General features: G+C 62.4%; 6 pseudogenes; all 6 read right to left on the reverse strand.

Moving 5' to 3' along the window:
* Positions 1-2,646: 2,646 nt before the first annotated feature.
* On the reverse strand, positions 2,647-2,765 carry LOC142867896 (uncharacterized; annotated as a pseudogene).
* A 3,850-nt stretch (positions 2,766-6,615) lies between these two features.
* Positions 6,616-6,734, reverse strand: LOC142867897 (uncharacterized; annotated as a pseudogene).
* Positions 6,735-10,583: 3,849 nt separating this feature from the next.
* LOC142867898 (uncharacterized) lies at positions 10,584-10,702 on the reverse strand (annotated as a pseudogene).
* A 3,814-nt stretch (positions 10,703-14,516) lies between these two features.
* LOC142867899 (uncharacterized) lies at positions 14,517-14,635 on the reverse strand (annotated as a pseudogene).
* A 3,850-nt stretch (positions 14,636-18,485) lies between these two features.
* Positions 18,486-18,604, reverse strand: LOC142867900 (uncharacterized; annotated as a pseudogene).
* A 3,849-nt stretch (positions 18,605-22,453) lies between these two features.
* On the reverse strand, positions 22,454-22,572 carry LOC142867901 (uncharacterized; annotated as a pseudogene).

The following is a 22,572-nucleotide window of genomic DNA, read 5'->3' on the forward strand; positions in this document are numbered from 1 at the left end:
AGGAGAAGCCAGGGAGTTCCCAACGCCCCAGGTGTCCTCAGCCCACGACTGGCTGCTGTGGGAATGCGACGCCCGGCTCCTTGTCTCAGAGCGGGACAACCAGGAGGTGTGACGTACACCCCGGGGTTCCCAGGAGGATCAGGCTGAAGCTGGGACTTGGCCTGAAAGTGTCCCCTCGCATGGCCACCCCCTTCCCCTTCCTGCTCCTCTACTCCTGGTGCCCCTCCATCCAGGGGCCAGACCTTAAAGAGTCACCGCAAGAGAATCCTGGTCCCCAAGGAGCCTTCTGGGGGACCGGTACTGAGAGAGGTTGTGGGCATGGCCCGCTGGGGCTCTGCCCGACCCAGGGCTGAGAGATGCAACCTCCCAGCTCTGGGTCCCTGCAGGAAGCGTTGGCAAGCACAGGGCCGGTCCTCCAAAGGCCCAGGTGCAGGGAGCCCAGGCCAAGCAGCCTGTGGAAGAAGCCACTTGCCCTGCCACCCCGGGAACACGACTGCAGGCCCCGGCCCTTCCCACCTCCTCCTCCTCCTCCTCTTCCCCCCCCGCCCCCCCCCCGACATGGCACAGGGCTCAGAGACACCTCAGACTCTTGCTACCCAAAGTGCAAAGGGCATCAGTTGCTCCTCTAACCCCCCCCCCCGCCCAGCAGACCGCGTTGTCCAGCCAGCCCCCGGGCCTCCCTGGGGTGCCCAGCACAAAAGCGCAGACACCCACCGGACCCTCAATCTCAGTTTTCGGATGTTTTTGCCACTCTAAGGATCCGCAGGCCAGCTGGGCCTTCTGGCAGGACAGAGAGCCCCGGAATCCGACGTGGAGAGCTGGGTATACGTCCCCATGAGGATGCGGTCCCCACCTCCGCGGCTATCCCCTTGCGGGGAGCGGCAGCCGCGGGGCCTCAGAGAAGACACCAGGCTGGGCCCCCACGGCACAGCGGGAGCACGTCCCCCGCAGGCCACTTAGCGACGGCGGCCAGCCGGCGGACGGTTGGGTTGCGCGAGACGCTGCGGCCGCCCTGCTACCGGGTTCCTGGGAGGGCGTCCTGGAACCAGCGTCCACACCAAGCCCTTGGAAGGCCCAGGCGACGGAGGAGCCCCGTCAGGCAGGGGCCGAGGACGGTGACGGCCCGGGCGGGGAGGAGCGTGTCAGGCAGGGGCAGAGGACGGTGACAGGTGATAGGCCGGGCGGGAAGGAGTCAGTCAGGCAGGGGCCGTGGAGGAGACGGGCTGGGCAAGGGTTAGGGTTAGTGTCAGGGCACAAGTCACAATCGCAAAGACCTGGAAGCCACCCGAGTGCCCATCGACCCACGAGTGGGTAAATAAAATGTGGCGCGTGGACACCACGGAGTGCTATTCGGCTATGAGGAGCAGCGGTGAGGGGGCACCTCTCGTGGTTCTCCTGGCCAGAGCTGGAACCCGTTCCAGTAAGCCAAGTATCCCAAGAATGGACACACGAGCACCACGTGCTCGCGCTCACCAGCAAATGGGTACGAACCGATGGACACCTAAGTGGACACAGAGGAATCACCTTCTTCGGGTGGGTGTCGGGCGGGTGGGGGGAGGGGATGGGCATACACATCCATTAGGAATGGGGTGGGTACGCACCGACTGGGGGATGGGCGCACTTGAAGCTCTGACCCGAGGGGGGAGGCTGGGAGAGGGCAACGCACCCGACCTTAACATTGGTGCCCCCACAATATGCTGGAACAACATGAGAGGTAAATGAATAAGAACACGGGGGGGGGAGGGGGGCACGGGCAACACATGTCACCTTAATACTTGGACTCCCATCATCTGCTTGAAAAGAGAGAGAAAAGAAAATGCAATAATAGAGATAAGAGACACTTTTTCAAAATAATGAATCCGGCCGGGCGCTGTGGCTCACGCCTGTAATCCTAGCACTTGGGAGGCCGAGGCGGGCGGATTGCTCAAGGTCAGGAGTTCAAAACCAGCCTGAGCAAGAGCGAGACCCCGTCTCTACTATAAATAGTAAGAAATTAATTGGCCAACTGATATATATATAAAAAATTAGCGGGGCATGGTGGCGCATGCCTGCAGTCCCAGCTACCCGGGAGGCTGAGGCAGAAGGATCACTCGAGCCCAGGAGTTTGAAGTTGCTGTGAGCTAGGCTGACGCCACGGCACTCACTCTAGCCTGGGCAACAAACCGAGACTCTGTCTCAAAAAAAAAAAAAAAAAAAAAAATGAATCCGAAGAGAAAAGTAAAAGGAGGCCTGTGGAGCAGGTCTGGGTGTGACTCCGGATCCCCGAACATCAGGTGCCACCACCAAAGATTCCTACGTGTAGCTCATAGAACCCCAAAAGCAACGGGAGGAGTTCTGGTCACATACTCCCTCAAAATGACATCCTGGCCTTCTTCTGGAACTCCCTCCCCTCTCAGACTCTCAAGGTTTCCTCCAGCGTGTCGGCTCCCACAGAGCAGACCTTAGGTCTGAGACCTGACTGTCCAGAAGCCACGCATGCTGCCGCGTGGCGGCGGTGTCACGGCTCGGGACAAGAGGAGGCCCCACGGTGCGGGCTGGGGCGCCAGGCACCGCGGCGGGCGCTGAGGGTGGGGGTCACCCCCACCCCGGGCCGCCCCCGCACTCCCAGAAACGCTACAGAACCAGAGGCAAAAAAAAAAAAGAAGAAGCCTACGGCACCCGGTATTCCCGGGCGGTCTCCCATCCAAGTTCTAACCAGGCCCGACCCTGCTTAGCTTCCGAGACCAGACGGGATCGGGCGCGTTCGGGGTGGTGTGGCCGTGGACGGCGGAGGGCGCCCCTGCCCCGCTCAAGAAGCCGAGCCTCTCTGCGCTTCCCCGCCGCCTCCTCCCGCCCCAGGCCCCGCGCCGGGCCGGGCCTGTTGAGTTCGCCGGCCGGGTCCCGCGGGCTCCGAGGGACGGGGGTGACAGGCGGGGCGGGCAGGGAGCGGCGGGCCGGGGTTGGGGGCTGTCTCTGTATACACACACACTCACACTCACACTCACTCACTCACACTCACACTCACACAAGATGCGCCTCCACGGCTGGACCCGCCAAGGTGGAGACCTTCAAGCCCCCCTCCTCTCCTTGCCTGGCCTCCTTCACCTCCCCGCCCCCCACCCCCAGCGCGCCGGGGCCGCTCACTGCGCACGGGCGGGAGGGGCGGGGGGCTCGCCCTTTGACCCCAGCCAGGGGCGGCCCTCCCCCACAACCCCTTTCAGCTGCGCCCCCACCCTGTGGCCCGGCGGCCGCCTATTCCCCGGGGCCAGGGCTGGGGCACAGCGCACGGGGGAGGGGAGCCAGTGTATGGGGCGTCTCTCTCTCTCTCGGGATGTGTCCCATGGGTGGGGTGGGGTGGCGTGGTTTGTGGGGCGCTGAAGAAATCAGTCCCCTCCATCTCCTCCCTCTGGAAAACACCCAAGCCCTTGGAGAACTGCCCGCACCGCTACCGTGGGGGCCGGGACCCTCCTCTGTGTCCTCCTGTGGCCCAGTCCAAGGGGCCTGGGCCTGGCCGGGGCTGCATTGGACCCCAACCACCCTGGCGTGTGGACTCGCTAAAAATCGGCGATTAGATATTGGATTCCAGCGTCATTGAGGTCATTTCACTAATGAGTGCACCGCAAAGAGTTTCCTAATCCATCTGTGAGGGTGGCAACCGAAAGAGAATTTTAGAGCTGACAGAATAGGCGAGGAAAGGCATAGGAGATTTCCACACCCAGTAAGGAAGCCTTTCCCGAAATGGAAGAAAGAAAGGAGCAAACAGAGACACCGGTAGCCCGCCCGGATGAGAGTCTGCCCCCGAGAGAAAGTACCCTGACCAGGTTCACCCGTGGGTGGGTCGCGAGCTAGCGGCATTCAGAAGAGCGAGGCCCGCAGTCTGTGCAGAAGACACCTGCACTCGGGTGTGTGTGGCGGCACAATTCACAAGCAGCTCCAGATGTTAAACCAAGGAGAAGCCAGGGAGTTCCCAACGCCCCAGGTGTCCTCAGCCCACGACTGGCTGCTGTGGGAATGCGAAGCCCGGCTCCTTGTCTCAGAGCGGGGCAACCAGGAGGTGTGATGTCCACCCCGGGGTTCCCAGGAGGATCAGGCTGAAGCTGGGACTTGGCCTCAAAGTGTCCCCTCGCATGGCCACCCCCTTCCCCTTCCTGCTCCTCTACTCCTGGTGCCCCTCCATCCAGGGGCCAGACCTTAAAGAGTCACCCGCAAGAGAATCCTGGTCCCAAAGGAGCCTTCTGGGGGACCCCTGCTGAGAGAGGTTGTGGGCATGGCCCGCTGGGGCTCTGCCCGACCCAGGGCTGAGAGATGCAACCTCCCAGCTCTGGGTCCCTGCAGGAAGTGTTGGCAAGCACAGGGCCAGTCCTCCAAAGGCCCAGGTGCAGGGAGCCCAGGCCAAGCAGCCTGTGGAAGAAGCCACATGCTGTGCCACCCCGGGGAACACGACTGCAGGCCACGGCCCTTCCCACCTCCTCCTCCTCCACCTCCTCCTCCTCCTCCTCCTCCTCCTCCTCCTCCTCCTCCCACCCCGCCCCCGCCCCCGCCCCCACATGGCACAGGGCCCAGAGACACCTCAGACACTTGCTACCCAAAGTGCAAAGGGCATCAGTTGCTCCTCCAAACCCCCCCCCCAGCCCAGCAGACCGCGTTGTCCAGCCAGCCCCCGGGCCTCCCTGGGGTGCCCAGCACAAAAGTGCAGACACCCACCGGACCCTCAATCTCAGTTTTCGGATGTTTTTGCCACTCTAAGGATCCGCAGGCCAGCTGGGCCTTCTGGCAGGACAGAGAGCCCCGGAATCCGACGTGGAGAGCTGGGTATACATCCCCATGAGGAGGCGGTCCCCACCTCCGCGGCTATCCCCTTGCGGGGAGCGGCAGCCGCGGGGCCTCAGAGAAGACACCAGGCTGGGCCCCCACGGCACAGCGGGAGCACGTCCCCCGCAGGCCACTTAGCGACGGCGGCCAGCCGGCGGACGGTTGGGTTGCGCGAGACGCTGCGGCCGCCCTGCTACCGGGTTCCTGGGAGGGCGTCCTGGAACCAGCGTCCACACCAAGCCCTTGGAAGGCCCAGGCGACGGAGGAGCCCCGTCAGGCAGGGGCCGAGGACGGTGACGGCCCGGGCGGGGAGGAGCGTGTCAGGCAGGGGCAGAGGACGGTGACAGGTGATAGGCCGGGCGGGAAGGAGTCAGTCAGGCAGGGGCCGTGGAGGAGACGGGCTGGGCAAGGGTTAGGGTTAGTGTCAGGGCACAAGTCACAATCGCAAAGACCTGGAAGCCACCCGAGTGCCCATCGACCCACGAGTGGGTAAATAAAATGTGGCGCGTGGACACCACGGAGTGCTATTCGGCTATGAGGAGCAGCGGTGAGGGGGCACCTCTCGTGGTTCTCCTGGCCAGAGCTGGAACCCGTTCCAGTAAGCCAAGTATCCCAAGAATGGACACACGAGCACCACGTGCTCGCGCTCACCAGCAAATGGGTACGAACCGATGGACACCTAAGTGGACACAGAGGAATCACCTTCTTCGGGTGGGTGTCGGGCGGGTGGGGGGAGGGGATGGGCATACACATCCATTAGGAATGGGGTGGGTACGCACCGACTGGGGGATGGGCGCACTTGAAGCTCTGACCCGAGGGGGGAGGCTGGGAGAGGGCAACGCACCCGACCTTAACATTGGTGCCCCCACAATATGCTGGAACAACATGAGAGGTAAATGAATAAGAACACGGGGGGGGGAGGGGGGCACGGGCAACACATGTCACCTTAATACTTGGACTCCCATCATCTGCTTGAAAAGAGAGAGAAAAGAAAATGCAATAATAGAGATAAGAGACACTTTTTCAAAATAATGAATCCGGCCGGGCGCTGTGGCTCACGCCTGTAATCCTAGCACTTGGGAGGCCGAGGCGGGCGGATTGCTCAAGGTCAGGAGTTCAAAACCAGCCTGAGCAAGAGCGAGACCCCGTCTCTACTATAAATAGTAAGAAATTAATTGGCCAACTGATATATATATAAAAAATTAGCGGGGCATGGTGGCGCATGCCTGCAGTCCCAGCTACCCGGGAGGCTGAGGCAGAAGGATCACTCGAGCCCAGGAGTTTGAAGTTGCTGTGAGCTAGGCTGACGCCACGGCACTCACTCTAGCCTGGGCAACAAACCGAGACTCTGTCTCAAAAAAAAAAAAAAAAAAAAAAATGAATCCGAAGAGAAAAGTAAAAGGAGGCCTGTGGAGCAGGTCTGGGTGTGACTCCGGATCCCCGAACATCAGGTGCCACCACCAAAGATTCCTACGTGTAGCTCATAGAACCCCAAAAGCAACGGGAGGAGTTCTGGTCACATACTCCCTCAAAATGACATCCTGGCCTTCTTCTGGAACTCCCTCCCCTCTCAGACTCTCAAGGTTTCCTCCAGCGTGTCGGCTCCCACAGAGCAGACCTTAGGTCTGAGACCTGACTGTCCAGAAGCCACGCATGCTGCCGCGTGGCGGCGGTGTCACGGCTCGGGACAAGAGGAGGCCCCACGGTGCGGGCTGGGGCGCCAGGCACCGCGGCGGGCGCTGAGGGTGGGGGTCACCCCCACCCCGGGCCGCCCCCGCACTCCCAGAAACGCTACAGAACCAGAGGCAAAAAAAAAAAAGAAGAAGCCTACGGCACCCGGTATTCCCGGGCGGTCTCCCATCCAAGTTCTAACCAGGCCCGACCCTGCTTAGCTTCCGAGACCAGACGGGATCGGGCGCGTTCGGGGTGGTGTGGCCGTGGACGGCGGAGGGCGCCCCTGCCCCGCTCAAGAAGCCGAGCCTCTCTGCGCTTCCCCGCCGCCTCCTCCCGCCCCAGGCCCCGCGCCGGGCCGGGCCTGTTGAGTTCGCCGGCCGGGTCCCGCGGGCTCCGAGGGACGGGGGTGACAGGCGGGGCGGGCAGGGAGCGGCGGGCCGGGGTTGGGGGCTGTCTCTGTATACACACACACTCACACTCACACTCACTCACTCACACTCACACTCACACAAGATGCGCCTCCACGGCTGGACCCGCCAAGGTGGAGACCTTCAAGCCCCCCTCCTCTCCTTGCCTGGCCTCCTTCACCTCCCCGCCCCCCACCCCCAGCGCGCCGGGGCCGCTGACTGCGCATGGGCGGGAGGGGCGGGGGGCTCGCCCTTTGACCCCAGCCAGGGGCGGCCCTCCCCCACAACCCCTTTCAGCTGCGCCCCCACCCTGTGGCCCGGCGGCCGCCTATTCCCCGGGGCCAGGGCTGGGGCACAGCGCACGGGGGAGGGGAGCCAGTGTATGGGGCGTCTCTCTCTCTCTCGGGATGTGTCCCATGGGTGGGGTGGGGTGGCGTGGTTTGTGGGGCGCTGAAGAAATCAGTCCCCTCCATCTCCTCCCTCTGGAAAACACCCAAGCCCTTGGAGAACTGCCCGCACCGCTACCGTGGGGGCCGGGACCCTCCTCTGTGTCCTCCTGTGGCCCAGTCCAAGGGGCCTGGGCCTGGCCGGGGCTGCATTGGACCCCAACCACCCTGGCGTGTGGACTCGCTAAAAATCGGCGATTAGATATTGGATTCCAGCGTCATTGAGGTCATTTCACTAATGAGTGCACCGCAAAGAGTTTCCTAATCCATCTGTGAGGGTGGCAACCGAAAGAGAATTTTAGAGCTGACAGAATAGGCGAGGAAAGGCATAGGAGATTTCCACACCCAGTAAGGAAGCCTTTCCCGAAATGGAAGAAAGAAAGGAGCAAACAGAGACACCGGTAGCCCGCCCGGATGAGAGTCTGCCCCCGAGAGAAAGTACCCTGACCAGGTTCACCCGTGGGTGGGTCGCGAGCTAGCGGCATTCAGAAGAGCGAGGCCCGCAGTCTGTGCAGAAGACACCTGCACTCGGGTGTGTGTGGCGGCACAATTCACAAGCAGCTCCAGATGTTAAACCAAGGAGAAGCCAGGGAGTTCCCAACGCCCCAGGTGTCCTCAGCCCACGACTGGCTGCTGTGGGAATGCGAAGCCCGGCTCCTTGTCTCAGAGCGGGGCAACCAGGAGGTGTGATGTCCACCCCGGGGTTCCCAGGAGGATCAGGCTGAAGCTGGGACTTGGCCTCAAAGTGTCCCCTCGCATGGCCACCCCCTTCCCCTTCCTGCTCCTCTACTCCTGGTGCCCCTCCATCCAGGGGCCAGACCTTAAAGAGTCACCCGCAAGAGAATCCTGGTCCCAAAGGAGCCTTCTGGGGGACCCCTGCTGAGAGAGGTTGTGGGCATGGCCCGCTGGGGCTCTGCCCGACCCAGGGCTGAGAGATGCAACCTCCCAGCTCTGGGTCCCTGCAGGAAGTGTTGGCAAGCACAGGGCCAGTCCTCCAAAGGCCCAGGTGCAGGGAGCCCAGGCCAAGCAGCCTGTGGAAGAAGCCACATGCTGTGCCACCCCGGGGAACACGACTGCAGGCCACGGCCCTTCCCACCTCCTCCTCCTCCACCTCCTCCTCCTCCTCCTCCTCCTCCTCCTCCTCCTCCTCCCACCCCGCCCCCGCCCCCGCCCCCACATGGCACAGGGCCCAGAGACACCTCAGACACTTGCTACCCAAAGTGCAAAGGGCATCAGTTGCTCCTCCAAACCCCCCCCCCAGCCCAGCAGACCGCGTTGTCCAGTCAGCCCCCGGGCCTCCCTGGGGTGCCCAGCACAAAAGTGCAGACACCCACCGGACCCTCAATCTCAGTTTTCGGATGTTTTTGCCACTCTAAGGATCCGCAGGCCAGCTGGGCCTTCTGGCAGGACAGAGAGCCCCGGAATCCGACGTGGAGAGCTGGGTATACATCCCCATGAGGAGGCGGTCCCCACCTCCGCGGCTATCCCCTTGCGGGGAGCGGCAGCCGCGGGGCCTCAGAGAAGACACCAGGCTGGGCCCCCACGGCACAGCGGGAGCACGTCCCCCGCAGGCCACTTAGCGACGGCGGCCAGCCGGCGGACGGTTGGGTTGCGCGAGACGCTGCGGCCGCCCTGCTACCGGGTTCCTGGGAGGGCGTCCTGGAACCAGCGTCCACACCAAGCCCTTGGAAGGCCCAGGCGACGGAGGAGCCCCGTCAGGCAGGGGCCGAGGACGGTGACGGCCCGGGCGGGGAGGAGCGTGTCAGGCAGGGGCAGAGGACGGTGACAGGTGATAGGCCGGGCGGGAAGGAGTCAGTCAGGCAGGGGCCGTGGAGGAGACGGGCTGGGTAAGGGTTAGGGTTAGTGTCAGGGCACAAGTCACAATCGCAAAGACCTGGAAGCCACCCGAGTGCCCATCGACCCACGAGTGGGTAAATAAAATGTGGCGCGTGGACACCACGGAGTGCTATTCGGCTATGAGGAGCAGCGGTGAGAGGGCACCTCTCGTGGTTCTCCTGGCCAGAGCTGGAACCCGTTCCAGTAAGCCAAGTATCCCAAGAATGGACACACGAGCACCACGTGCTCGCGCTCACCAGCAAATGGGTACGAACCGATGGACACCTAAGTGGACACAGAGGAATCACCTTCTTCGGGTGGGTGTCGGGCGGGTGGGGGGAGGGGATGGGCATACACATCCATTAGGAATGGGGTGGGTACGCACCGACTGGGGGATGGGCGCACTTGAAGCTCTGACCCGAGGGGGGAGGCTGGGAGAGGGCAACGCACCCGACCTTAACATTGGTGCCCCCACAATATGCTGGAACAACATGAGAGGTAAATGAATAAGAACACGGGGGGGGGAGGGGGGCACGGGCAACACATGTCACCTTAATACTTGGACTCCCATCATCTGCTTGAAAAGAGAGAGAAAAGAAAATGCAATAATAGAGATAAGAGACACTTTTTCAAAATAATGAATCCGGCCGGGCGCTGTGGCTCACGCCTGTAATCCTAGCACTTGGGAGGCCGAGGCGGGCGGATTGCTCAAGGTCAGGAGTTCAAAACCAGCCTGAGCAAGAGCGAGACCCCGTCTCTACTATAAATAGTAAGAAATTAATTGGCCAACTGATATATATATAAAAAATTAGCGGGGCATGGTGGCGCATGCCTGCAGTCCCAGCTACCCGGGAGGCTGAGGCAGAAGGATCACTCGAGCCCAGGAGTTTGAAGTTGCTGTGAGCTAGGCTGACGCCACGGCACTCACTCTAGCCTGGGCAACAAACCGAGACTCTGTCTCAAAAAAAAAAAAAAAAAAAAAATGAATCCGAAGAGAAAAGTAAAAGGAGGCCTGTGGAGCAGGTCTGGGTGTGACTCCGGATCCCCGAACATCAGGTGCCACCACCAAAGATTCCTACGTGTAGCTCATAGAACCCCAAAAGCAACGGGAGGAGTTCTGGTCACATACTCCCTCAAAATGACATCCTGGCCTTCTTCTGGAACTCCCTCCCCTCTCAGACTCTCAAGGTTTCCTCCAGCGTGTCGGCTCCCACAGAGCAGACCTTAGGTCTGAGACCTGACTGTCCAGAAGCCACGCATGCTGCCGCGTGGCGGCGGTGTCACGGCTCGGGACAAGAGGAGGCCCCACGGTGCGGGCTGGGGCGCCAGGCACCGCGGCGGGCGCTGAGGGTGGGGGTCACCCCCACCCCGGGCCGCCCCCGCACTCCCAGAAACGCTACAGAACCAGAGGCAAAAAAAAAAAAGAAGAAGCCTACGGCACCCGGTATTCCCGGGCGGTCTCCCATCCAAGTTCTAACCAGGCCCGACCCTGCTTAGCTTCCGAGACCAGACGGGATCGGGCGCGTTCGGGGTGGTGTGGCCGTGGACGGCGGAGGGCGCCCCTGCCCCGCTCAAGAAGCCGAGCCTCTCTGCGCTTCCCCGCCGCCTCCTCCCGCCCCAGGCCCCGCGCCGGGCCGGGCCTGTTGAGTTCGCCGGCCGGGTCCCGCGGGCTCCGAGGGACGGGGGTGACAGGCGGGGCGGGCAGGGAGCGGCGGGCCGGGGTTGGGGGCTGTCTCTGTATACACACACACTCACACTCACACTCACTCACTCACTCACACTCACACAAGATGCGCCTCCACGGCTGGACCCGCCAAGGTGGAGCCCTCCCAGCCCCCCTCGTCTCCTCGCCTGGCCTCCTTCACCTACCCGCTGCCCACCCCCAGCGCGTCGCCGCCGCTGACTGCGCACGCGCGCACCGGCACCGGGCGCTCGCCCTTTGACCCCAGCCAGGGGCCGCCCTCCCCCACAACCCCTTTCAGCTGTGCCCCCCGCCCTGTGGGCGGGCTGCCGCCTATTCCCCCGGGCCAGGGCTGGGGCACAGCGCAAGGGGGAGGGGAGCGAGTGTATGGGGCATCTCTCTCTGGGGATGTGTCCCATGGGTGGGGTGGGGTGGGGTGGGGTGGCGTGGTTTGTGGGGCGCTGAAGAAATCAGTCCCCTCCATCTCCTACCTCTGGAAAACGCCCAAGCCCTTGGAGAACTGCCGGCACCGCTACCGTGGGGGCCGGGACCCTCCTCTGTGTCCTCCTGTGGCCCGGTCCAAGGGGCCTGGGCCTGGCCGGGGCTGCATTGGACCCCGACCACCCTGGCGTGTGGACTCGCTAAAAATCGGCGATTAGATATTGGATTCCAGCTTCCTTGAGGTCATTTCACTAATGAGTGCACCGGAAAGAGTTTCCTAATCCATCTGTGAGGGTGGCAACTGAAAGAGAATTTGAAAGCTGACAGAATAGGCGAGGGAAGGCATAGGAGATTTCCACACCCAGCAAGGAAGACTTTCCCGAAATGGAAGAAAGAAAGGAGCAAACAGAGACACCGGTAGCCCGCCCGGAAAAGAGTCTGCCCCTGAGAGAAAGTACCCTGACCAGGTTCACCCGTGGGTGGGTGGCCAGCTAGCGGCATTCAGAAGAGCGAGGCCCGCAGTCTGTGCGGAAGACACCTGCACTCGGGTGTGTGTGGCGGCACGATTCACAAGCAGCTCCAGATGTTAAACCAAGGAGAAGCCAGGGAGTTCCCAACGCCCCAGGTGTCCTCAGCCCACGACTGGCTGCTGTGGGAATGCGACGCCCGGCTCCTTGTCTCAGAGCGGGACAACCAGGAGGTGTGACGTACACCCCGGGGTTCCCAGGAGGATCAGGCTGAAGCTGGGACTTGGCCTGAAAGTGTCCCCTCGCATGGCCACCCCCTTCCCCTTCCTGCTCCTCTACTCCTGGTGCCCCTCCATCCAGGGGCCAGACCTTAAAGAGTCACCGCAAGAGAATCCTGGTCCCCAAGGAGCCTTCTGGGGGACCGGTACTGAGAGAGGTTGTGGGCATGGCCCGCTGGGGCTCTGCCCGACCCAGGGCTGAGAGATGCAACCTCCCAGCTCTGGGTCCCTGCAGGAAGCGTTGGCAAGCACAGGGCCGGTCCTCCAAAGGCCCAGGTGCAGGGAGCCCAGGCCAAGCAGCCTGTGGAAGAAGCCACTTGCCCTGCCACCCCGGGAACACGACTGCAGGCCCCGGCCCTTCCCACCTCCTCCTCCTCCTCCTCTTCCCCCCCCGCCCCCCCCCCGACATGGCACAGGGCTCAGAGACACCTCAGACTCTTGCTACCCAAAGTGCAAAGGGCATCAGTTGCTCCTCTAACCCCCCCCCCCCGCCCAGCAGACCGCGTTGTCCAGCCAGCCCCCGGGCCTCCCTGGGGTGCCCAGCACAAAAGCGCAGACACCCACCGGACCCTCAATCTCAGTTTTCGGATGTTTTTGCCACTCTAAGGATCCGCAGGCCAGCTGGGCCTTCTGGCAGGACAGAGAGCCCCGGAATCCGACGTGGAGAGCTGGGTATACGTCCCCATGAGGATGCGGTCCCCACCTCCGCGGCTATCCCCTTGCGGGGAGCGGCAGCCGCGGGGCCTCAGAGAAGACACCAGGCTGGGCCCCCACGGCACAGCGGGAGCACGTCCCCCGCAGGCCACTTAGCGACGGCGGCCAGCCGGCGGACGGTTGGGTTGCGCAAGACGCTGCGGCCGCCCTGCTACCGGGTTCCTGGGAGGGCGTCCTGGAACCAGCGTCCACACCAAGCCCTTGGAAGGCCCAGGCGACGGAGGAGCCCCGTCAGGCAGGGGCCGAGGACGGTGACGGCCCGGGCGGGGAGGAGCGTGTCAGGCAGGGGCAGAGGACGGTGACAGGTGATAGGCCGGGCGGGAAGGAGTCAGTCAGGCAGGGGCCGTGGAGGAGACGGGCTGGGCAAGGGTTAGGGTTAGTGTCAGGGCACAAGTCACAATCGCAAAGACCTGGAAGCCACCCGAGTGCCCATCGACCCACGAGTGGGTAAATAAAATGTGGCGCGTGGACACCACGGAGTGCTATTCGGCTATGAGGAGCAGCGGTGAGGGGGCACCTCTCGTGGTTCTCCTGGCCAGAGCTGGAACCCGTTCCAGTAAGCCAAGTATCCCAAGAATGGACACACGAGCACCACGTGCTCGCGCTCACCAGCAAATGGGTACGAACCGATGGACACCTAAGTGGACACAGAGGAATCACCTTCTTCGGGTGGGTGTCGGGCGGGTGGGGGGAGGGGATGGGCATACACATCCATTAGGAATGGGGTGGGTACGCACCGACTGGGGGATGGGCGCACTTGAAGCTCTGACCCGAGGGGGGAGGCTGGGAGAGGGCAACGCACCCGACCTTAACATTGGTGCCCCCACAATATGCTGGAACAACATGAGAGGTAAATGAATAAGAACACGGGGGGGGGAGGGGGGCACGGGCAACACATGTCACCTTAATACTTGGACTCCCATCATCTGCTTGAAAAGAGAGAGAAAAGAAAATGCAATAATAGAGATAAGAGACACTTTTTCAAAATAATGAATCCGGCCGGGCGCTGTGGCTCACGCCTGTAATCCTAGCACTTGGGAGGCCGAGGCGGGCGGATTGCTCAAGGTCAGGAGTTCAAAACCAGCCTGAGCAAGAGCGAGACCCCGTCTCTACTATAAATAGTAAGAAATTAATTGGCCAACTGATATATATATAAAAAATTAGCGGGGCATGGTGGCGCATGCCTGCAGTCCCAGCTACCCGGGAGGCTGAGGCAGAAGGATCACTCGAGCCCAGGAGTTTGAAGTTGCTGTGAGCTAGGCTGACGCCACGGCACTCACTCTAGCCTGGGCAACAAACCGAGACTCTGTCTCAAAAAAAAAAAAAAAAAAAAAAATGAATCCGAAGAGAAAAGTAAAAGGAGGCCTGTGGAGCAGGTCTGGGTGTGACTCCGGATCCCCGAACATCAGGTGCCACCACCAAAGATTCCTACGTGTAGCTCATAGAACCCCAAAAGCAACGGGAGGAGTTCTGGTCACATACTCCCTCAAAATGACATCCTGGCCTTCTTCTGGAACTCCCTCCCCTCTCAGACTCTCAAGGTTTCCTCCAGCGTGTCGGCTCCCACAGAGCAGACCTTAGGTCTGAGACCTGACTGTCCAGAAGCCACGCATGCTGCCGCGTGGCGGCGGTGTCACGGCTCGGGACAAGAGGAGGCCCCACGGTGCGGGCTGGGGCGCCAGGCACCGCGGCGGGCGCTGAGGGTGGGGGTCACCCCCACCCTGGGCCGCCCCCGCACTCCCAGAAACGCTACAGAACCAGAGGCAAAAAAAAAAAGAAGAAGCCTACGGCACCCGGTATTCCCGGGCGGTCTCCCATCCAAGTTCTAACCAGGCCCGACCCTGCTTAGCTTCCGAGACCAGACGGGATCGGGCGCGTTCGGGGTGGTGTGGCCGTGGACGGCGGAGGGCGCCCCTGCCCCGCTCAAGAAGCCGAGCCTCTCTGCGCTTCCCCGCCGCCTCCTCCCGCCCCAGGCCCCGCGCCGGGCCGGGCCTGTTGAGTTCGCCGGCCGGGTCCCGCGGGCTCCGAGGGACGGGGGTGACAGGCGGGGCGGGCAGGGAGCGGCGGGCCGGGGTTGGGGGCTGTCTCTGTATACACACACACTCACACTCACACTCACTCACTCACACTCACACTCACACAAGATGCGCCTCCACGGCTGGACCCGCCAAGGTGGAGACCTTCAAGCCCCCCTCCTCTCCTTGCCTGGCCTCCTTCACCTCCCCGCCCCCCACCCCCAGCGCGCCGGGGCCGCTGACTGCGCATGGGCGGGAGGGGCGGGGGGCTCGCCCTTTGACCCCAGCCAGGGGCGGCCCTCCCCCACAACCCCTTTCAGCTGCGCCCCCACCCTGTGGCCCGGCGGCCGCCTATTCCCCGGGGCCAGGGCTGGGGCACAGCGCACGGGGGAGGGGAGCCAGTGTATGGGGCGTCTCTCTCTCTCTCGGGATGTGTCCCATGGGTGGGGTGGGGTGGCGTGGTTTGTGGGGCGCTGAAGAAATCAGTCCCCTCCATCTCCTCCCTCTGGAAAACACCCAAGCCCTTGGAGAACTGCCCGCACCGCTACCGTGGGGGCCGGGACCCTCCTCTGTGTCCTCCTGTGGCCCAGTCCAAGGGGCCTGGGCCTGGCCGGGGCTGCATTGGACCCCAACCACCCTGGCGTGTGGACTCGCTAAAAATCGGCGATTAGATATTGGATTCCAGCGTCATTGAGGTCATTTCACTAATGAGTGCACCGCAAAGAGTTTCCTAATCCATCTGTGAGGGTGGCAACCGAAAGAGAATTTTAGAGCTGACAGAATAGGCGAGGAAAGGCATAGGAGATTTCCACACCCAGTAAGGAAGCCTTTCCCGAAATGGAAGAAAGAAAGGAGCAAACAGAGACACCGGTAGCCCGCCCGGATGAGAGTCTGCCCCCGAGAGAAAGTACCCTGACCAGGTTCACCCGTGGGTGGGTCGCGAGCTAGCGGCATTCAGAAGAGCGAGGCCCGCAGTCTGTGCAGAAGACACCTGCACTCGGGTGTGTGTGGCGGCACAATTCACAAGCAGCTCCAGATGTTAAACCAAGGAGAAGCCAGGGAGTTCCCAACGCCCCAGGTGTCCTCAGCCCACGACTGGCTGCTGTGGGAATGCGAAGCCCGGCTCCTTGTCTCAGAGCGGGGCAACCAGGAGGTGTGATGTCCACCCCGGGGTTCCCAGGAGGATCAGGCTGAAGCTGGGACTTGGCCTCAAAGTGTCCCCTCGCATGGCCACCCCCTTCCCCTTCCTGCTCCTCTACTCCTGGTGCCCCTCCATCCAGGGGCCAGACCTTAAAGAGTCACCCGCAAGAGAATCCTGGTCCCAAAGGAGCCTTCTGGGGGACCCCTGCTGAGAGAGGTTGTGGGCATGGCCCGCTGGGGCTCTGCCCGACCCAGGGCTGAGAGATGCAACCTCCCAGCTCTGGGTCCCTGCAGGAAGTGTTGGCAAGCACAGGGCCAGTCCTCCAAAGGCCCAGGTGCAGGGAGCCCAGGCCAAGCAGCCTGTGGAAGAAGCCACATGCTGTGCCACCCCGGGGAACACGACTGCAGGCCACGGCCCTTCCCACCTCCTCCTCCTCCACCTCCTCCTCCTCCTCCTCCTCCTCCTCCTCCTCCTCCTCCCACCCCGCCCCCGCCCCCGCCCCCACATGGCACAGGGCCCAGAGACACCTCAGACACTTGCTACCCAAAGTGCAAAGGGCATCAGTTGCTCCTCCAAACCCCCCCCCCAGCCCAGCAGACCGCGTTGTCCAGCCAGCCCCCGGGCCTCCCTGGGGTGCCCAGCACAAAAGTGCAGACACCCACCGGACCCTCAATCTCAGTTTTCGGATGTTTTTGCCACTCTAAGGATCCGCAGGCCAGCTGGGCCTTCTGGCAGGACAGAGAGCCCCGGAATCCGACGTGGAGAGCTGGGTATACATCCCCATGAGGAGGCGGTCCCCACCTCCGCGGCTATCCCCTTGCGGGGAGCGGCAGCCGCGGGGCCTCAGAGAAGACACCAGGCTGGGCCCCCACGGCACAGCGGGAGCACGTCCCCCGCAGGCCACTTAGCGACGGCGGCCAGCCGGCGGACGGTTGGGTTGCGCGAGACGCTGCGGCCGCCCTGCTACCGGGTTCCTGGGAGGGCGTCCTGGAACCAGCGTCCACACCAAGCCCTTGGAAGGCCCAGGCGACGGAGGAGCCCCGTCAGGCAGGGGCCGAGGACGGTGACGGCCCGGGCGGGGAGGAGCGTGTCAGGCAGGGGCAGAGGACGGTGACAGGTGATAGGCCGGGCGGGAAGGAGTCAGTCAGGCAGGGGCCGTGGAGGAGACGGGCTGGGCAAGGGTTAGGGTTAGTGTCAGGGCACAAGTCACAATCGCAAAGACCTGGAAGCCACCCGAGTGCCCATCGACCCACGAGTGGGTAAATAAAATGTGGCGCGTGGACACCACGGAGTGCTATTCGGCTATGAGGAGCAGCGGTGAGGGGGCACCTCTCGTGGTTCTCCTGGCCAGAGCTGGAACCCGTTCCAGTAAGCCAAGTATCCCAAGAATGGACACACGAGCACCACGTGCTCGCGCTCACCAGCAAATGGGTACGAACCGATGGACACCTAAGTGGACACAGAGGAATCACCTTCTTCGGGTGGGTGTCGGGCGGGTGGGGGGAGGGGATGGGCATACACATCCATTAGGAATGGGGTGGGTACGCACCGACTGGGGGATGGGCGCACTTGAAGCTCTGACCCGAGGGGGGAGGCTGGGAGAGGGCAACGCACCCGACCTTAACATTGGTGCCCCCACAATATGCTGGAACAACATGAGAGGTAAATGAATAAGAACACGGGGGGGGGAGGGGGGCACGGGCAACACATGTCACCTTAATACTTGGACTCCCATCATCTGCTTGAAAAGAGAGAGAAAAGAAAATGCAATAATAGAGATAAGAGACACTTTTTCAAAATAATGAATCCGGCCGGGCGCTGTGGCTCACGCCTGTAATCCTAGCACTTGGGAGGCCGAGGCGGGCGGATTGCTCAAGGTCAGGAGTTCAAAACCAGCCTGAGCAAGAGCGAGACCCCGTCTCTACTATAAATAGTAAGAAATTAATTGGCCAACTGATATATATATAAAAAATTAGCGGGGCATGGTGGCGCATGCCTGCAGTCCCAGCTACCCGGGAGGCTGAGGCAGAAGGATCACTCGAGCCCAGGAGTTTGAAGTTGCTGTGAGCTAGGCTGACGCCACGGCACTCACTCTAGCCTGGGCAACAAACCGAGACTCTGTCTCAAAAAAAAAAAAAAAAAAAAAAATGAATCCGAAGAGAAAAGTAAAAGGAGGCCTGTGGAGCAGGTCTGGGTGTGACTCCGGATCCCCGAACATCAGGTGCCACCACCAAAGATTCCTACGTGTAGCTCATAGAACCCCAAAAGCAACGGGAGGAGTTCTGGTCACATACTCCCTCAAAATGACATCCTGGCCTTCTTCTGGAACTCCCTCCCCTCTCAGACTCTCAAGGTTTCCTCCAGCGTGTCGGCTCCCACAGAGCAGACCTTAGGTCTGAGACCTGACTGTCCAGAAGCCACGCATGCTGCCGCGTGGCGGCGGTGTCACGGCTCGGGACAAGAGGAGGCCCCACGGTGCGGGCTGGGGCGCCAGGCACCGCGGCGGGCGCTGAGGGTGGGGGTCACCCCCACCCCGGGCCGCCCCCGCACTCCCAGAAACGCTACAGAACCAGAGGCAAAAAAAAAAAAGAAGAAGCCTACGGCACCCGGTATTCCCGGGCGGTCTCCCATCCAAGTTCTAACCAGGCCCGACCCTGCTTAGCTTCCGAGACCAGACGGGATCGGGCGCGTTCGGGGTGGTGTGGCCGTGGACGGCGGAGGGCGCCCCTGCCCCGCTCAAGAAGCCGAGCCTCTCTGCGCTTCCCCGCCGCCTCCTCCCGCCCCAGGCCCCGCGCCGGGCCGGGCCTGTTGAGTTCGCCGGCCGGGTCCCGCGGGCTCCGAGGGACGGGGGTGACAGGCGGGGCGGGCAGGGAGCGGCGGGCCGGGGTTGGGGGCTGTCTCTGTATACACACACACTCACACTCACACTCACTCACTCACACTCACACTCACACAAGATGCGCCTCCACGGCTGGACCCGCCAAGGTGGAGACCTTCAAGCCCCCCTCCTCTCCTTGCCTGGCCTCCTTCACCTCCCCGCCCCCCACCCCCAGCGCGCCGGGGCCGCTGACTGCGCATGGGCGGGAGGGGCGGGGGGCTCGCCCTTTGACCCCAGCCAGGGGCGGCCCTCCCCCACAACCCCTTTCAGCTGCGCCCCCACCCTGTGGCCCGGCGGCCGCCTATTCCCCGGGGCCAGGGCTGGGGCACAGCGCACGGGGGAGGGGAGCCAGTGTATGGGGCGTCTCTCTCTCTCTCGGGATGTGTCCCATGGGTGGGGTGGGGTGGCGTGGTTTGTGGGGCGCTGAAGAAATCAGTCCCCTCCATCTCCTCCCTCTGGAAAACACCCAAGCCCTTGGAGAACTGCCCGCACCGCTACCGTGGGGGCCGGGACCCTCCTCTGTGTCCTCCTGTGGCCCAGTCCAAGGGGCCTGGGCCTGGCCGGGGCTGCATTGGACCCCAACCACCCTGGCGTGTGGACTCGCTAAAAATCGGCGATTAGATATTGGATTCCAGCGTCATTGAGGTCATTTCACTAATGAGTGCACCGCAAAGAGTTTCCTAATCCATCTGTGAGGGTGGCAACCGAAAGAGAATTTTAGAGCTGACAGAATAGGCGAGGAAAGGCATAGGAGATTTCCACACCCAGTAAGGAAGCCTTTCCCGAAATGGAAGAAAGAAAGGAGCAAACAGAGACACCGGTAGCCCGCCCGGATGAGAGTCTGCCCCCGAGAGAAAGTACCCTGACCAGGTTCACCCGTGGGTGGGTCGCGAGCTAGCGGCATTCAGAAGAGCGAGGCCCGCAGTCTGTGCAGAAGACACCTGCACTCGGGTGTGTGTGGCGGCACAATTCACAAGCAGCTCCAGATGTTAAACCAAGGAGAAGCCAGGGAGTTCCCAACGCCCCAGGTGTCCTCAGCCCACGACTGGCTGCTGTGGGAATGCGAAGCCCGGCTCCTTGTCTCAGAGCGGGGCAACCAGGAGGTGTGATGTCCACCCCGGGGTTCCCAGGAGGATCAGGCTGAAGCTGGGACTTGGCCTCAAAGTGTCCCCTCGCATGGCCACCCCCTTCCCCTTCCTGCTCCTCTACTCCTGGTGCCCCTCCATCCAGGGGCCAGACCTTAAAGAGTCACCCGCAAGAGAATCCTGGTCCCAAAGGAGCCTTCTGGGGGACCCCTGCTGAGAGAGGTTGTGGGCATGGCCCGCTGGGGCTCTGCCCGACCCAGGGCTGAGAGATGCAACCTCCCAGCTCTGGGTCCCTGCAGGAAGTGTTGGCAAGCACAGGGCCAGTCCTCCAAAGGCCCAGGTGCAGGGAGCCCAGGCCAAGCAGCCTGTGGAAGAAGCCACATGCTGTGCCACCCCGGGGAACACGACTGCAGGCCACGGCCCTTCCCACCTCCTCCTCCTCCACCTCCTCCTCCTCCTCCTCCTCCTCCTCCTCCTCCTCCTCCCACCCCGCCCCCGCCCCCGCCCCCACATGGCACAGGGCCCAGAGACACCTCAGACACTTGCTACCCAAAGTGCAAAGGGCATCAGTTGCTCCTCCAAACCCCCCCCCCAGCCCAGCAGACCGCGTTGTCCAGTCAGCCCCCGGGCCTCCCTGGGGTGCCCAGCACAAAAGTGCAGACACCCACCGGACCCTCAATCTCAGTTTTCGGATGTTTTTGCCACTCTAAGGATCCGCAGGCCAGCTGGGCCTTCTGGCAGGACAGAGAGCCCCGGAATCCGACGTGGAGAGCTGGGTATACATCCCCATGAGGAGGCGGTCCCCACCTCCGCGGCTATCCCCTTGCGGGGAGCGGCAGCCGCGGGGCCTCAGAGAAGACACCAGGCTGGGCCCCCACGGCACAGCGGGAGCACGTCCCCCGCAGGCCACTTAGCGACGGCGGCCAGCCGGCGGACGGTTGGGTTGCGCGAGACGCTGCGGCCGCCCTGCTACCGGGTTCCTGGGAGGGCGTCCTGGAACCAGCGTCCACACCAAGCCCTTGGAAGGCCCAGGCGACGGAGGAGCCCCGTCAGGCAGGGGCCGAGGACGGTGACGGCCCGGGCGGGGAGGAGCGTGTCAGGCAGGGGCAGAGGACGGTGACAGGTGATAGGCCGGGCGGGAAGGAGTCAGTCAGGCAGGGGCCGTGGAGGAGACGGGCTGGGTAAGGGTTAGGGTTAGTGTCAGGGCACAAGTCACAATCGCAAAGACCTGGAAGCCACCCGAGTGCCCATCGACCCACGAGTGGGTAAATAAAATGTGGCGCGTGGACACCACGGAGTGCTATTCGGCTATGAGGAGCAGCGGTGAGGGGGCACCTCTCGTGGTTCTCCTGGCCAGAGCTGGAACCCGTTCCAGTAAGCCAAGTATCCCAAGAATGGACACACGAGCACCACGTGCTCGCGCTCACCAGCAAATGGGTACGAACCGATGGACACCTAAGTGGACACAGAGGAATCACCTTCTTCGGGTGGGTGTCGGGCGGGTGGGGGGAGGGGATGGGCATACACATCCATTAGGAATGGGGTGGGTACGCACCGACTGGGGGATGGGCGCACTTGAAGCTCTGACCCGAGGGGGGAGGCTGGGAGAGGGCAACGCACCCGACCTTAACATTGGTGCCCCCACAATATGCTGGAACAACATGAGAGGTAAATGAATAAGAACACGGGGGGGGGAGGGGGGCACGGGCAACACATGTCACCTTAATACTTGGACTCCCATCATCTGCTTGAAAAGAGAGAGAAAAGAAAATGCAATAATAGAGATAAGAGACACTTTTTCAAAATAATGAATCCGGCCGGGCGCTGTGGCTCACGCCTGTAATCCTAGCACTTGGGAGGCCGAGGCGGGCGGATTGCTCAAGGTCAGGAGTTCAAAACCAGCCTGAGCAAGAGCGAGACCCCGTCTCTACTATAAATAGTAAGAAATTAATTGGCCAACTGATATATATATAAAAAATTAGCGGGGCATGGTGGCGCATGCCTGCAGTCCCAGCTACCCGGGAGGCTGAGGCAGAAGGATCACTCGAGCCCAGGAGTTTGAAGTTGCTGTGAGCTAGGCTGACGCCACGGCACTCACTCTAGCCTGGGCAACAAACCGAGACTCTGTCTCAAAAAAAAAAAAAAAAAAAAAATGAATCCGAAGAGAAAAGTAAAAGGAGGCCTGTGGAGCAGGTCTGGGTGTGACTCCGGATCCCCGAACATCAGGTGCCACCACCAAAGATTCCTACGTGTAGCTCATAGAACCCCAAAAGCAACGGGAGGAGTTCTGGTCACATACTCCCTCAAAATGACATCCTGGCCTTCTTCTGGAACTCCCTCCCCTCTCAGACTCTCAAGGTTTCCTCCAGCGTGTCGGCTCCCACAGAGCAGACCTTAGGTCTGAGACCTGACTGTCCAGAAGCCACGCATGCTGCCGCGTGGCGGCGGTGTCACGGCTCGGGACAAGAGGAGGCCCCACGGTGCGGGCTGGGGCGCCAGGCACCGCGGCGGGCGCTGAGGGTGGGGGTCACCCCCACCCCGGGCCGCCCCCGCACTCCCAGAAACGCTACAGAACCAGAGGCAAAAAAAAAAAAGAAGAAGCCTACGGCACCCGGTATTCCCGGGCGGTCTCCCATCCAAGTTCTAACCAGGCCCGACCCTGCTTAGCTTCCGAGACCAGACGGGATCGGGCGCGTTCGGGGTGGTGTGGCCGTGGAC

This window comes from Microcebus murinus, unplaced genomic scaffold (assembly GCF_040939455.1).
Source record: "Microcebus murinus isolate Inina unplaced genomic scaffold, M.murinus_Inina_mat1.0 scaf023_hap2_Mmur4.0, whole genome shotgun sequence".
Lineage (NCBI taxonomy): Eukaryota > Metazoa > Chordata > Mammalia > Primates > Cheirogaleidae > Microcebus > Microcebus murinus.